The following is a 14,673-nucleotide window of genomic DNA, read 5'->3' on the forward strand; positions in this document are numbered from 1 at the left end:
GAAAAAAATACCATCAATCCTGCAGATTTAATGAATATAGGAGTCACCTAGGAATATTGTTAAAATGCAAATCATGATTCAGGTCAAGGAGGGCCTTGAGAGTCTGCATTTCTAACAAGCTCTCAGGCAATGCCTTGGCTGCTGGTGCACAGACAATATGGAGGGGTGGTAGATGTACCCCCATCCTGCTCATGGCATGTCTTTCTGGAGGCTTGGCCTGTTTTCTTCTCTATCTTATCCTTCATTTTTTCCAATCCTTTTCCTGTCTTCTTCCATCCTTCTTCCCACCACCTCATTTTTCCTACCTGATCTCTGCTCTCCCCCCACCCACCTCCATTCAAAAATCAGAAAAAGACTCCTGCCCTTTCTTCTTCCAGACATTTATCTCCCTTCCTTCTCTCCTTAACTGTGTAGTGCCATGAAAATAAAGGCCACCACTTATTGACAACTGCATGTCAATCACTGTCTAAGTGCATTACCCGTATTACTGAATTCTCACCACTGCCCTACAAGTACTGTTACTATGATTTTAGAATTAGAAAACTTTGAATTGGAATCACTAAAGAGAACTTGTCCTCAGTTAGGAAGGAATGATCTGTGCCTAAATATCAGATCTATTGGAGGCCCAAATCTCCAACCTTTCTACTACATTACCATATCCTGCTTATATCAGTTGAAACAGTTCAGAAATCAGGCATGACTTGAGCAAAACAAATAAAGTACCACAGTTTCACTCCAGTTACACATCCTGTGCATTTCACTTGACCTTTCTTAAGTTGATACTCTATGGAACAGCTTTGCTACAACGCTGGCACCTTCTAGGAAACTGAGTTAGCCTGGAGGCCTCTACTTCAAACCTGGATTCTTGCAATCATGCCAGAAAGATTTTAGACATGTTGCTCAGATGAACAGGCTGGAGTTCATTAGAAGGAACAAGACAGGAGTAAAGGGGATACTCTTAAGGGAGAGAGTGGGTCCTTTCAGAGAGGAGAGGGACAGCAGCATGCCTCTTCTGCTCTCTAATATTTTTTGTGGGGGTACGGTCCCAGGGAAGTTTCCAGAGATTCCTGCCCAGATGCACCTCTTGACTTTTGAATGAGAACAGGATGACTTCAGACTTTCAAGTCCCCACTGCCATGACAACTCTAGGTCATTGGCCCATCCTGACTGGTTCTAATTGGAACCTATTCTTATTGATTTTATGGTTAGTGGGAATTATCCTCATCTCCCTGAGTTCTGGGATATGGTCTGTGCAAGGGTCGCAAAGTCCCCTCCTTCAGAGTAAGTTTGTGTTCTTCTTAATAGCATTTCAGAGCCCACATCTCTCCTGGAGATAACAGGTAGTTTGCTAAGGAATGTAATATATCCTACAAACTTAAGCCAGGCAGGGCTGCAGGTAAATTGCTTTTTAAAAGTGAAAGCAGGTGGACTTCAGCACGATGGGCCCATTTTATAGAATTATTTCCTTAACCTCCAGTTCCCATCACCCATGTCTGTCTGTCTCCTGTCAGCTTGGCATATCAGTAAGAGCTGTTTTAGGATTGCTGAGATTGGCCATGAGGGGATCTAAATGGCAGAACAGTATTGCTATTATGTCCACATTTTCAACGTACTCTTGTCAAAGAGCAAAATCACAGCTATTTATTTGAAAGATCTTATTTTCAATTTTAGAATTGAATAACACTCATTCCATAAAGTAGAATAAGTATTCTGACGGGTAAAGCAGAAGGGGTTGATTTTATAAATTGAAAAGGGATGAAGAAAGCAGAAACTGAAAGAAAAAGTGGATTGGTCATTTTGATTTTTAAATTACATTTTAAAATTTGTTCTTTTTAGATATACATAAAGGTAGAGTGTATTTTGCCATATTATACAGACATGGAATATAACTTATTCTAATTAGACCCATCATGTGGTTGTACCTGATGTGGAGTTTCACTGGTCATGTATTCATATACGAACATAGGAAAGTTACGTACGATTCATTCTAGAGTCTTTCGTATTCCCATCTCTTCTCCCTTCTCTTCTGTCCTTTTTGTCTAATCCAATGAACTTCTATTCCCACCCCCTTATTGTGTGTTAGCATCTGCATATCAGAGAGAACATCTGGCCTTTGGTTTTTTGGGACTGGCTTATTTCACTTAGCATGATATTCCCTATTTCCAACCATTTACCAGCAAATGCCATCATTTCATTCTTCTTTATGGCCAAGTAATATTCCATTGTGTATATATACCACATTTTCTTTATCTATTCATCTATTGAAGAGCACCTAGTTTGGTTCCATAGCTTAGGTATTGTGAGTTGAGTTGCTATAAACATTGATGTAGCTGTGTCACCATAGTAAGGATTTTAAGTCCTTTGGGTATACACCAAGGAGGGAGATAACTGGGTCAAACTGTGGTTCCATCTCGAGTTTTTTGAGGAATCAAAAAACTTTCCAGAGTGGTTGCACCAATTTGCAGTTCCACCAGCAATGCATGAGTGTACCTTTCCCCCTACATCCTTGCCAACATTCATTGTTACTTGTATTCTTGATAATTGCCATTCTGATTGGAGTGAGTTGGAATCTCAGTATAGTTTTAATTTGCATTTCTCTAATTGCTAGAGATGTTGAACATTTTTTTCATGTATTTTGACCATTTGTATTTCTTCTTCTGTGAAGTGCCTGTGCAGTCTGGATTGGTTATTTTAAAGTTACAATCCTTATAAGATGGGTCAGGGAGATAGAATAATAGGAAAATAATTAATTAGTTAAACTTTTTCTTTCTTTTTTTTTTTTTTTGGTGCTGAGGATTTACCCAGGGCATCCCACTGTACTCAGATTACTTATTTTGTATTTTATTTTGTATAAGAATTAAAGTGGAGGATGTCAGTATCATGCCAATTGAAATGTCTATTTGAGAAATTTTGCTGTTATCACTAATCCTGATTTCTCAGAAGTTCACAGGAACAGCTTAGGTTCATGTTGGTGACTGGAACCTTAGCATGAGTGACTCCATTTTGATTTTTAACCTAGTCTATTCAGGAGCTTGGACCAGAACAATGGCCTCCTGTCATTTTTTTAAGTACCCTTTGATTAGGGCTATAGCTATACGTGTACAATGTATAATCTTATATAACCTTTAGGATATTTGATCGACTGCATGAAGCCTAAAAGAAAATGCTGAGTCTCCTATCAATTCACACAGGCTCCTCCTCTGTTGGGTACAAGATCTCTTGTCTCTCTCAAGTTTCTCCTTCATGACTCTACCTTTAGCATCCCCTTCATCTATTGTTATTCTCTGCCCTACCTATGGGTCCTGGCCTCCCACCTGGGACCATTTATCTTATCTTAATGTTTTTGTGTCTTTCAGATTCCTCAGACTGCATTATCTACAAGCCAATCTAAAACAAAATTTCTCTTGTTTGACTCTCTTACTTGACTTTTATTAAATGTGCCCCCCCCCCCCGCCCCGTCTCCTTTTAATTCCCACCAAAGATGCCACAAGGTGTGAGAGGAGGAGAAAAGGTAAGGGGTAGGGATATGAACAGTCCATCTTGATGCACAAAATTTAAAGCAGTCTATATCCACTCAAAAGGAAAAGGAAGAGTCTGAATTCTAAAGTATAGAACAGAGGGAAATTAGGAGCAGTGTACCCAAACCCAAGAGTCATAAGGTTTGAGTTCTAAATGTACCTTTGCTTCTAATTGTCTCAGGAACCTTGAATAAGTGGTATCATTTATTTGTTTTTGAGGCAGGGTCTCTCTATGTTGCCCAGGCTGGTCTTTTTTTGTTTTGTTTTTTGGTACTGGGGATTGAACTCAGGGGCACTTAACCACAGAGCAACATCCCCAACCCTTTGAAAAAATTTTTTATTTTGAGACAAGCTGTCACTAAGTTGTTTAGGGACTCACTAAGTGGCTGAGGCTGTCCTTGAACTTGCAATTCTTCTGCTTTGGCCTTCTGAGTAGCTGGGATTACAGGCATGTGCAACTGTACCGACCTTCATCTTTAAAATGAGATTATATTAAATGTTTACCAAGATTCTTTGATCTCAATTCTTCAGTATCTTCGCTAACACCTAAAATGAAATGACCCAGAAATGTGAAAATTTAGGCACAAACTAGGTTGAATCAATGTATGAAAACAATAAAGTAGATGGTGATTAATAATGATGAACGAATGATCAGAATGAAAGACAAAAAATTTGATAAAGACAAAAATGACTAATACTACAATTTTTAAAAAGATTTAAAATTCTCTCCACCAGAGTGGGCACTTATTATCTATAGATATCACCTATATGCAAAATAAGTACTTGGGGCAATACATGTTCATGAGATTTTAGGTTCTAAATAAATCTTTATTACCAACCAAATATGTTACCTTGGCTAAGCTGTGTAATTTTTTTCTCCAACAGCATTTTTCTCAATACCAATTTCTTTATCTTTAAAGTGAGGTGTCTTTTAATGATCACCATGGTATTTTGCTCTATACTACAGAATTTTAGTATCCCATGCTCTCTCTCTCTCTCTCTCTCTCTCTCTCTCTCTCTCTCTCTATATATATATATATATATATATATATATATATATATATATATACATATATATATATATTTGTTTATATAACCTCTAGGCTATATGATCAACTGCATGAAGCCTCTCTCTCTCTCTCTCTCTCTCTCTCTCTCTCTCTATATATATATATATATATATATACACACACACACATATATATCCATTTATATATAATATCTATTTAAAAATATTTTCCAATAAAGGTACTGAATCATAAAACCAACCAACATTTTTATTCTAAACAACAGCAAGTAGATCAGAAGTGTAATCAGATCAACATAGATAATTTCCTTCATGAAAGGTTATAGAATTTAACATACATGGTATTTTCCATCTCTGAAGTTAATATAATTATGTTTGCTTTATTCTAATTCATCTGGCCCCAAATGTTTCAAACTAAAAAAGAGAAAGACAAAACCTGTCTGTAGATGCCTCATCCTCCACACTCATACACACCAGAAGACAGAACACTGGGCCTCCCTCCCCGCTGACTCTGGGTATGTGTTTAGTTTTGTGGCCAGATGGGAGGGAACAGAATAAGGGCAAAGGTACTTATCTCTTTGCATTTTGGAGCTGTCTGGTTCCTTAAAAACATAAAGTCGGTCGGCACAGAGATCACCGTCCTCAGTCCCGTGACTGAGGGTGCCCTTCTGCATCTGGTTCTTAGGAAACCTGACCTCCTCGGCTGGGTCATGACTGCTTTTCTGGGTCCCACTCTGTCTCAGCCCAAACCACTCTTGCAGGAGGCTGCTCTTGGCCTTCTTCTTGGGGTGTCCTGCAGAGAATTCTCCTCTCATTCTCTTCCTTCCATAACTCCACCCTGTCCTCAGGTACCAATGGCCTCTATGCCAAAATCAGGGCAGACACGATATTTTGATGCTTTGGCCTAGACTCCCCCGTACTTTCTTTCATTAACTATTAAGAGAATTCTTAAAAAAAAAAATAGCTGTTATCACCTTATGAAACCTAGTCCTACCATTTTATATCTGAAAGGCACCAAGAAGTCCAGAATGTCAGAATACTTAAATCAATGAAAAGACGAGTTTGAGACAATCTTACATCTGCTACCCTTCACTTAAACTAGGACCTATTTGTTTTTCCTCTTCACCAAGAGCAATAAAAATAAAATATGGTCAAGTATATGGGATGAGAATTGACCTAAGTCAATTTGATTGTTCAGTAATTATCAGGTTCTTGTGCCAAATAACTGGCATTAGAGGAGGGTAGAGACTCCACATTCCTTTCTACCAACTCCTTGGCCCCAGGTGGTACATTATTAGATGAAAACTAGTCTTAGGTCAGTTTCTGCCAAGCCTACAAAACTTTATTAGAAAACAGGCATGGAAATCATCATGGAAACTTTCCTTTCATCTTGGTCAAGTCCCCACACTCACATACTAATAAGCACCTTGCATGAGAAGGAAGCAGACATTACAATATTCTGGCAGTGGCTCAGTGGGCTTCTGGTAGGATCAGATTGCAAAGCCGTCGTACAGATAGATTCTGGCCCTGGAGAACTGCCCAAAGTGTGAGGCTCCTGGACTCGATGCAAAGGTGTGCTCTCCCACACCAGGATGGTGGGACCTAGTACAGTCTTCTGTCTAACCTCATAACTGGACCATTCTTTACCAATTAAAGGAAAACTTTCTTTACATCACTTATGCTAATTGATACACCCTCTCATATAGACTTTATAACAATTGTTATAATGTTTCCATAATCATGTCTAGATGGTGCTTTCCTAATTCGGTTCCTTCAAAGGCTATCCATGCCCCCTGGAGTGATTATTAGAGCAAATGTGCATTTATGTATATACATATGATATATATTACATATATATCATACATATCATAGTGTTTACATTTTAAATTCACAGAGAACTTTCTGGCATCCTCTGCCTACAAATTTGAAACATGATGATTTGAAATACAGTGATTATAATTAGGGGCAATGTATTATATTCTTGAAAATCGCTAAGAATAAATTTCAAGTGCTCTCATCACAAAAATGGCGAGTATATAAGGTAATGAATATGTTAAGTAGCTTAATCTAGCAATTCTACAATGTAGACATATTTCAAAATATCATGTTGTACATGAAAAATATAATTTTTATTTGTCAACTAAAAGCCAAATTAATTATTTTTGACATGTTAAACCTGTCCACCACTCTTACCTACATATTGCAGAAGAAATTATAGAAATATGCCAATAAAATTACATTATTATTTTCAGGTTTGCATTCCATCTCAATGTCTATTTCAGAAAATATGTTTGAAAAGAGTAAGAAAGGCAGTTAAAAACAAGGTGAGGAGAGAACAACCTAGGAACCTAGGAAGTTGTTTTAGCTTAATTAAATTATTTTGGGAAAGCAGAGTTTGCTAAAAAAAAAAAAAAAAAAAAGGAGAGTCAGTGCCGCAGTCCTGCTGGCTGCAGCAAAATAATCAGGGGGGGACGAATAACTTGTGTACGTTGATACAGCAGGAGTGGGAGCCGTTTATTGCAGGACAGGAGCAGTATTTATACATTCCACACAGCTTATCTAATTAGCATAAACTAGATACATCAGTCAACCAATAAGGAATCTCCACACTTAATGGCTCGCTTTTGTTACTTCTCAAACCACTCCCTCTGGCATTTTGCTAGGTACCATCCAGACTTGTTTACGAACTCTAACATTCCCCTGGCTAAATGCCAGGTGTTATTTTGACTTGTTTACAGACTCTAACAAGTCAGAGAAGAGATAGGGGAAGGAATAGGAGAAAGATTGGGGAGGGGGCATCTTTCTCCACATACACCCTCTCTACAAAAAAAGCCCAAGCCACTCATAGAGGAGAGACTCCCTTCCTGGGATTTACAGGCCAGACACTGGTTATTTAAAAGTAGCTCATGGAGCCACTGCTCAGTAAAGAACATTGTGGAAAATGCCATTGACAGAGTTAAGAGCCATTCCTCACTTGTTCATCCAAGGAACAAACTGAGTTTTCTCTTTCTCTTATTACTAGTTATTGTTGTTAAATTCTTACTGTGCATCACTTATACTTTTTATTTTCCTAGAAAACTTAGTTATTGTTGTCGTTGCTGCTTTTTCCCCAGAATCATTTACCTTTGAAGACAGCTCAGACCTTTGTTCCCTGGGACAGGACGATGACTCACCTGATCAATAATCTTCTCCTTCATCAGTTATAACAACTCGAGCTTTGTTCCCTTTTACTCACTGTTGACATTTGCTTGGTAATAAATTAATAGATTAAAAAAAAAGCAGAATAGTTTCGCTTGGCAAAATCTTCAGGAACACCTTCAGCACAATTTCCTATTAGTTTACTAAATGTGATCAGTTGCTGGTGTTGAACTTTCCTCTATATAGAGGAATTAGTGGAATAAGAAAAGCAATGAGTCAGAATAAAAAAGAGACCTAGGTTCCTGTCCCAGCTCAAGTGCTCACTCAACGCGTAACAGCTGGTCCCTTCTCTGAATTGAGACGGGACTAGAGGACCTCTAAGGTCTCTTTCGGGGTGTAGCAGTCATTCCTTTAACAGTTTTTATAGAGAATTACCTACATGTGAAACATTGTTCTGGGTTGTGACTACAGGATACAGTAGAGAATAAAAGAGACCATGTCCCCAACCTCATGGAAGCTACCACACTCCAGTGGGGGAAGAGAAGGAATATGTTCTTACATGCATCCGTGATCTGTCATATTATTTACAGAAGGAAATGAAGTGGAGAAAGGAGGGAGGCTGCTGTTTTATATTGGAGAAGAAAAGGCCAGGGAGTGTCTTCTGGAGGGAGCAACCAATGCAAAGCCCCTGAGGTGGGAATGTGCTTAGCTTGGTCAGGGGACAGCAAGGGTGCCTCTGTTGCTGCAGCAGAGCAGAAAGGAACATGGAACCAGGGGTGGGGCAGTGGGGGAGGCGGGGGGGAGGCTGGGGCCGGACACATGCATCAAAAGTCTTTGGCTTGAACTCTGAGAAACTTGGGAAAAACCACTGGAGGATATTTGAGCTGAGAACTGCCGTGGACTGATATGGAAGCAGAATCACTCTGGTGGCAGGCTACAGGGGATATAGAACAAATAAAAAGGACAGGGATGACAGTGGATCAGAGCAGGTTGGGGTGGTGGGAGAGGTGGTAAAAAGTGGTCAGTTTCTAGATAAATCAAGGGGACAAAACCAACAGTTATCAGAAAAAGAAAGGCGTCAAAGACAGAGCTGGGGTTTTTGCAACAGGAAGAATGTGGGATGTTTTCTGTTTGTTAGAGTAGAATGAAGTTCAGCTTGGGACATGTTAAGAACAAGATGCCTGTTAGCTGTCTGGGAGAAGATGTGGCAGCCTGTTGATATACAAGTCTGAAATTTAAGAGAGGTTTGAGATAGACACACATGGCAGACCCTGGTGTTGTCTTGCCAGCATCGAATTGGCACAGCCTGTGGTCACCTATGACTTGGTGATTAGTTCCCAGGCCTGCTGTGGCAGATGCAGGCTTAAGGTAGCCTCCATGATTTCTGCCTCCTGGTATCCTCACTCCTGTGTGATGCCCTCCACTTTCAGTAGTGTGGGACCTGTGATATGAGTGGAATGAAGTCAATGAAGCTAGGTAAGTGTGACTCTGTGCACATGTGTTCCATAAAATGGAGTGGCTGTTGCTAGGGCCTTCCTTTCTCTTGCTGACTGCAAGTGGCCATGTTGAGTAATCCTAAGTGGCAAAGAACTGTATCCCTTAGGAATCTGGCCAATAACCAATCAGTCCTATGCCCACAAGAAACTTGTGAGTGGAGAAGGAGACCCTGAAGACATTCCCTGTCATAGGACTGTTTTTGGCTTGTGCACAGATGGAGAAGAGTAGAAGTCCTGGAGAGTCAATGTCCCCAGAAGCAAACTTTAATCAGTGAGTACTAGGAGTTGATGTGCAGAAACCCCAGCTTCCCAAGTCTTTTGGGGATGAATCAGAGTAGTGCAGTTAAGACCCAAGGACAAGCAGGTCAAAAGAACAGAAGGAAGAGTCTGGAAACAGACACATGCTGGAATGGACACTTGTTTATAATATAAGTGGCACTGAAGAGTGGTAGAAAAAGAGAGGTTGTGTTAATAAATGATGTTAGGTCAATGAGATGTTTATATGGGGAATAAGCAAAACTTGTCCTCTGTCTCACTTCATATGCAAAAATCAGTTGCAGGTGGATGGTGGATCTAATTCCGAAAGGGAAAAAAGCAATAAAGATTCTAGATAAAAACGAAAGGATAATTTTCTATCCTTGGGATGGGCAAGGATTTCTTAATGGGGAATTGTAAAGAATTAACTGTAAAAGACTGATAAATTGGATAACCACCTAAAATTAGGAATCTGTTTATAACAAGACACCATTAAGTGAACAAACCACAGAAAGGGATAAATTGTGACATTTTAAACAAATATTCTATATTTAAGCCACATAAAGTCCTACAGATCAACGAGTAGAAAAAATGACATAAGAAAAAAATGGGGGAAGGTCAGGCATTTGTCAGCTCCTTGTTGAATGGCTAATAATATGTGAATGGGGCTGAACCATTTTAGACATCAGAGAGTGAAATTAAAACCATAGTGAGAGATTTCTATATATCCATCAAAAGGATAAAGTTTTAAAAAGGTGTTTGCTGAGTATTAGCAAAGATATGGAGCCACTGGTACAACTATTTTATTTAATTTAATGTAATTTTTTAATTTATGGGGGCACTAGAAATTGAAGGGATGCTCTACCACTGAGCTATGTCCACCTTTTTCACTTTTTATTTTGAGTCAGGGTCTTGCTACACTGTTCAAGCCAGCCTTGAACTTGCAATCCTCCTGCCTCAGCTTCCCAATTCACTGGGATTACAGGTATGTGCCACCATGCCTGGCTGGTACCATTTCTTTAGAAAACTGGTACTATTGACTACAACTGAACATATATATACACTGTGATACCATAGTTTTATTCCAAGTTACATACCTAAGAGAAATGGCCCATTTGGTCACCCACAGACATGTATAAAAATTCTTAGCAGGATTATTTGTAATAATTAAAGAAAGGAAAACAGCTCTTTCCTCCATCTTTTCGTGCCGCCATAATGGTGCACAGGAATGTCCTGGCTGATGCTCTCAAGAGCATCAACAATGCTGAAAATAGAAGCAAACGCCAGGTCCTTATTAGGTAGTTCTCCAAAGTCATTGTCCGGTTTCTAACTGTGCTGTGCTGATGAAGCATGGTTACATTGGCGAATTTGAAATCACTTATGATTACAGAGCTGGGAAAATTGTTGTCAACCTCACAGGCAGGTTAAACAAGTGTGGAGTGATAAGCCTCAGATTTGATGTGCAGCTCAAAGACCTAGAAAAATGGCAGAAAAATCTGCTCCCATCCCATCAGTTTGGTTTCATTGTATTGACAATCTCATCTCACATCATGGACCACAAAGAAGCAAGATGAAAACACACAGGGGGAAAAATCCTGGGATTCTTTTTCTAGGAATGTAAAACATACGTATAATAAAATGCCTCCGTGGACTCTCCTTCTAAAAAAAGGAAAACAACTCAAATGTCAATCAGTCATAGGATGGATGAACACGGTTAGTCCAGCCACACATTGAAACATCATTCAGCCCTGAAAGTGGACAAATCACTGCCTCACACCACACCAATGAATCTCACAAGGACTGTATTGAACAAAAGAAGCCTTTGGGGTGAGGCTGTGGAATGAAACACAAAGAACTTCAAATTCATCTAAGATACTGTTCTTGTTTGATACAGAACTTATATGTGAAACAAAAGTTAAAAATTGCTAACTTTTTAAGTCTGGATAATGAGTACACAGAGGCTTGCAACAACAATTTTTGTAGTTTGGGGTATTTAAAAAATATGCAGCCTCCTCCAAAAATAAAACCAAGCCAGTATCTGGTGTGTGAGCAGAGGCAGTAAAGATCCCATATTAAGGCCTTTTATTTCTTTACTAAAACTCCTAACTTTTATATCAGAGTTTAATTTACAATTCTCATTATTTTGCTTCATTAGTGTTTTAGTCAATTCAGGCTGCAATAGCAAAAAAAGCATAAACCAGGTGGCTTGAATAACAGAAATTTATTTCTCACAGTTCAGGAGGCTAGAAGTGCAAGGTCAGGTGCTAGCAAGGTTGGTTTCATTCTGTGTTCTCTTCTTCTGGCTTGTAGATAATCCCTGAGTGTGCACAAAAAGGTCTTCTTTTGGCTTGTAAACAGTCACCATCACACATCATGATGACTGTCCACAAGCCAAAATAAGACCTCTTTGTGCACCCTCAGGGAGAAAGAGCAGGTTGTCTTCTTATAAGAGCACTATTCCCAACATGAGGGCCGACCCTCATGATCTCATCTAACCCTAATTACTGCCTAAAGGTCATATGTCCAAATACCATCACAATGGGGGCTGGCATCAATTTTTTTTTTTGCGGGGGGGGGGGGGGGGGGGGTACAAATATTCAGTTCATTGCTAGATTGCTTCATGTGTACATGTTACAAAAATGAGATTGCAAATTCAGGTCACAGGCCAAGTTACATCTCTTCAGTATCTTCTATGGTTCTTTGCATAGTGAAGGGCACATCATGAAATTATCAATAAACATCTGAATTATTTATAGATTGATTGGAAGAAATAAATTTGGTAATTTCAGGCAAGACATTTAATGTTCCATGCCACATTTTCCCCATTTGTGTGAATCCTTTCCTCCCTTGTTTTTATATATATCCCTTATTGCTATAGTGGCCTCATTAAATATTTATTGAACAAGTAAATGAATTTTAGGGAACATCCATACATAAACTCATATATTTTCCCCATCTGGCACATGTAAAGCCATTTTAAGCCACATCTCGTTCATTGGTGGTTGAGCCTGGCAAAATGCCAATACAGGTATCTTTATAGAAATAACTATTTAAGGGCTGGGGATGAGGCTCAGCAGTAGGGCACTTGCCTGGCATGTGTGAGGCCCTGGGTTCAATTCTTAGCACCACATATAAATAAATAAATAAAGATTATCAACAATTTAAAAAATGTTGAAAAAAAAGAGAAATAACTATTTAAAGTGTGGTTAGCCCTTTATACTTCAGTGTGAACAAAGAAACCGAAACAGTTCTGATGGGTTTTGAGCTTTAGGGGTCTAAGGGAGGACAACTATGGGAGTTTAGAAAGAGAGAGGCTTAAAGGCGCCAAACAGTAATAAGTCCTTTGTAATTTTGCTTAAAGCTCCAGAATGTTGATAAGCAAAGACAAACATACAACAAACAACAGCAAAATCCTCAAAGTATACACTACTGCTGCTGGATTTACTTTTCATGTCTCTATGATTTCATGGCCTTGATCTGAAAAGCAGCCCATTCTCACTAAGGATCTTTGCATTTCTCCTGTGCCCACCTGATAAGGTGCCTGGCCCCACTCCTCTCCCTAGTGAGCCTTTCCAGGATCAGGGCTGGGAGCCGCCAGGCAGGAAGGAGAAATTTTCTCTGGGTGTTGTGACAACAGCAAGGGCATTTGTCAGCCCCTTGCCACCTCCACCCACAGCAATCCTCTGGCAACCGCTCAAGCCCAACCTCAGGCCCTAGGTTCAGGCACTGTCTGGGTGATGTAGGACAGTCAAAAATCACAGGATCCCCCAGACTGGTATGTATTTGAGAAACTCACTCATAAACAGGATGCCCCCAAGAACATGGGTTCTGTGGCTCTCCTCACACTTAGAAGGATCCAGAAGCAGTCAACACTGGTTATCTTCTCAGTTAGTCAAAGAGTGGATTACCCACATTCCTGCCCCAAATTGTTTAACCTGAATCAAATCATAAGGAAACAATTAGGCAAATCCAAATTGAAGGATGTTCTACAAAATATCATTATAATGCTAGGCCAAAATGCTGCTGCTGCTGCTGCTGCTAGGAAACTGACTAAAGAGATGTGACAATTATATGCCATGTGTGGTCCTTGACTAGATCTTAGCTGAAAGGAAAATTTAAAATATATGTGTGTGTGCGTGAAGGTCATTATTAGAATGAGGAAATTGGAACTTGAACTGTACATTAGATGATAGCTTTTTATGAAACTAACCTTCCTCAGTCAACACCCTACTGATTGTACCATCATTATGGAGGGCTCTAGGAGTTATGGCTCTTTTAGGAGATATTCTCTGAACAAGTTAGGTGTAATGGTTAATTTTGTGTTTTAGCTTGACAGGTCACGGGGTGCCCAGATTAAACATTACTTCTGGAATTTGAGTCTGAGGACTCAGTAGATGGCTTCTTTTGTTTCCTCCTTTCCTTTTTTTTTAAAAATCATTAACATTTATTGATGGGCTGAATAAATTCAGTACCCAGACTATAAAATCTATACAACTTCCTTCTTTAAATTAATTTATTTTTTTTTTTTTTTTTACAAAGAACCCTTAGAATAAGGGTCACTTACATCTAATTATTCATAGAATCACAATAGAGATTTCAAGGGTCACATCCAAAACTAAAGTGCTTCAAAGAGAGCAGAAGCAAAGTTCCCTGCTTCTGAAGCTGGGAAATCCATTCTCCTTTTCCCCTGCCCTGAGACTGGGATTTATACCATGAGCTCCCTTAGTTCTCAGGCCTTTGGACTCAGACTGAATTGTACCAACAGCTCTCCTGGGTCTCCAGCTTGTAGGTGGCAGACGGTGGAACTTCTCAGCCTCCATCAGCAAGTGAGCAAATTCTTCATAATAAATCTCTCTCTTCACACACAAGCACGCTTACACACATTCACACAATCAGTAGGAGATGGAAAGAGACAGGAGACAGATCCTATTGGCTATGCTTTTCTGGACAACCCTGACCAATCCATCATGGGTGTGTGTTTAGACCTCTCTGGGTCTGTGTCCTCATCTGTAACTTGTGAATGTAACCCTTTCACTGGGCTGTGGTCAGGAACGTGGGGACAGCACATGTCAGTTGTGCACATCATCCTATTGTTAGTGAACAGAGGACAGGCAGAGGGAGCTTCCCTTTTGCCTGTTTTATCCTTAGCCTCCTCTTCTAGGGTTCTCCCTATTTTTCTAGCTGGAGGTTAGCATTTGAAAACAGGTAGGGCTAGACTCTGGACAAGGCCTGGATGACC

General features: G+C 39.6%; 1 pseudogene; it reads left to right on the plus strand.

Annotated features, from left to right (window-relative positions):
- The first annotated feature begins 10,624 nt into the window (after window positions 1-10,624).
- LOC107152835 lies at window positions 10,625-11,090 on the plus strand (annotated as a pseudogene).
- The last annotated feature ends 3,583 nt before the right edge of the window (window positions 11,091-14,673 follow it).

The sequence above is a fragment of the Marmota marmota genome, unplaced genomic scaffold, assembly GCF_001458135.2.
Source record: "Marmota marmota marmota unplaced genomic scaffold, marMar, whole genome shotgun sequence".
NCBI classification, from domain to species: Eukaryota; Metazoa; Chordata; class Mammalia; order Rodentia; family Sciuridae; genus Marmota; species Marmota marmota.